The sequence below is a fragment of the Schistocerca piceifrons genome, unplaced genomic scaffold, assembly GCF_021461385.2.
Source record: "Schistocerca piceifrons isolate TAMUIC-IGC-003096 unplaced genomic scaffold, iqSchPice1.1 HiC_scaffold_1076, whole genome shotgun sequence".
Lineage (NCBI taxonomy): Eukaryota > Metazoa > Arthropoda > Insecta > Orthoptera > Acrididae > Schistocerca > Schistocerca piceifrons.
The window spans coordinates 87,501-90,000 of NW_025726881.1; the positions used below are offsets into that span (position 1 = coordinate 87,501).

At 57.5% G+C, this 2,500-nt stretch overlaps 1 non-coding gene across 1 annotated transcript in view; it reads right to left on the reverse strand.

Moving 5' to 3' along the window:
• The window catches only part of LOC124727029, a 1,909-nt gene extending 1,555 nt beyond the window's left edge, over window positions 1–354 (reverse strand). Inside the window, exon 1 of the ribosomal RNA XR_007006886.1 lies at window positions 1–354. This exon is cut by the window's left edge and continues 1,555 nt beyond it. This is a non-coding gene — a ribosomal RNA (small subunit ribosomal RNA).
• Between the last annotated feature and the right edge of the window lie 2,146 nt (window positions 355–2,500).

Here is a 2,500-nt window from a genome sequence, read left to right on the forward strand (position 1 = left end):
CGCAGAACCTACCATCGACAGTTGATAAGGCAGACATTTGAAAGATGCGTCGCCGGTACGAGGACCGTGCGATCAGCCCAAAGTTATTCAGAGTCACCAAGGCAAACGGACCGGACGAGCCGACCGATTGGTTTTGATCTAATAAAAGCGTCCCTTCCATCTCTGGTCGGGACTCTGTTTGCATGTATTAGCTCTAGAATTACCACAGTTATCCAAGTAACGTGGGTACGATCTAAGGAACCATAACTGATTTAATGAGCCATTCGCGGTTTCACCTTAATGCGGCTTGTACTGAGACATGCATGGCTTAATCTTTGAGACAAGCATATGACTACTGGCAGGATCAACCAGGGAGCTGCGTCAACTAGAGCTGAGCAGCCGGCCGCCCGGGAGTGTGTCCCGGGGGCCCGCGCGAACACGCAAGCGTCCGCTCAATCATTCTGCAAACAGGAGGAGGCTGAGCTCCCCTGCACAATACACCTCGAAACCCTCTCAGGTCCCGGCGGCGCGCAGCGCCGTCCCAAGTACTTGGTCGGGTTCGAGAGAGGCGCAATCGCCCGGAGTTAGGCGAGTAGACGCTTTCGGTGCGACCACCCGTGCTCCCAACTGAGCTTGCCGCTGCCGACAGAGGCCCGGGAGCGTGCTGTCGTGGCATTGCCGGCGGGAGACAACACGCGCCACCTACGGTGACCGGCAGCTCCAACGCCAGCGCCACAGAAGGACAAAAGCCCCACTTGGGTGCCGAAGCGAACTCTCCCAGCACAGCGCACGCGCCAACACATCCGCACAGCTGCGATACAAACCACCAGCGAGAACCGCTGGGGCGACCGAGCAGCAGACGGCGTCGCGGCGCCGAGCGCCGGGCGGCGGCGCATCCTCAACGCACACAGTCCTCAATCGGACCAGCACACTGAAGATGTCCACCGCGCTTCGCACCGGGCCCGCGAGGACCTACTTTGGCCGCACGGCGCCGCGCGCAGGGTGCGCCGGCGCGCAGCTGCGACGCCTGCCGCGTCCGTCGGCCGGCGCGCCTGCCACTGGCCGCCCCCACCAGCCGGCTGTAGCGCGTGCGCCCACGCACCGCGCGGCCAGCACGCCGGGAGGCGCCCCCTCACCGGCCGGGGACGGTCCCACCCAGCCACCGCCGCGTATCGCTTCACACCCAGATGCCGTTCAGTTTCGTCGGCATGGTGGGTATCGCTGGAACAACCGGTTCGTACCTCAACCTATCGTCGCCATCACCGATTCACCCCTAGCGAGAACAACCGCACCACAACAGGTTACCATTTGTTCATTTGCGTAACTTCACCAGAAAACGCAGGCGTCCATCGCCATTTGCAACTTCAACGATTATTGCATGCCTGTGTCAGGTGTCACGCCACACTACGTCTGCCCACATACACGCAACAAAATGTGCACGCCTAGACAATACGTGGAAGGTGGCCCCCGTACGTATGCGATGTCCATTGCTCGAACGACTGTCAACCGGCCTCTGTAGCATGTCGCAGATATGGAACGCGGTGCACCATGCCATCACGGTGTGTGAGGAGAGACGACTAGGTCCGAATACATCAACAGACAGCTCATGCTGATCGCCATCCACGGCGTCCGTTCCTCCCACACGTCTCTATGGCGTACCACACTGCAATCCAGCTCTCATAGGGAGACGACACGTAGCTGCGTGCACAATATTTGCACTGTATGGTCCGCCGTTTTTGGGCGCAGTCGTTGTACGGTCACACATGTGCCACGATGTATCATTCGGTACATAAGGACGAATGTGCAGTACAGATTGTGGTTTACGCGTACGACATTAGCGGACGGTTGACACAGGCCGCACCACAACGTAGCCTGAGTACGTCGCATGCGAAGGGCATTGAACATGCAAACTTCTCACCAACCAGCTTGCGAAGGCAGGGGGGCAAGGTGGGGACGTGGGGAGGGGCGGCATGTACGTCCTGCTGCCATCCACATTACAGTGTACAGCAGGAGCATGTGGAAAGTCAGCAAGACTTGCAAGGTGTTTAACATGAAGCGATACACAGGGGAGCGGGCAGTGCGAGTAGCGAACTATATTGCGAGGGTTGCGGGTGGGCAACACTACACTAATTGAACGAGTCGTATAACAATTACAGAGCAGGTTTAGGCGACAACATGGGTTACGTTAGGGGACAACGTGGGTTACGTTAGGGGACAACGTGGGTTACTTTAGGGGACAACGTGGGTTAGGTTAAGGCACAACGTGGGTTAGGTTAAGGCACAACGTGGGTTAGGTTAAGGCACAACGTGGGTTAGGTTAAGGCACAACGTGGGTTAGGTTAAGGCACAACGTGGGTTAGGTTAAGGCACAACGTGGGTTAGGTTAAGGCACAACATGGGTTAGGTTAAGGCACAACATGGGTTAGGTTAAGGCACAACATGGGTTAGGTTAAGGCACAACGTGGGTTAGGTTAAGGCACAACGTGGGTTAGGTTAAGGCACAACGTGGGTTAGGTTAAGG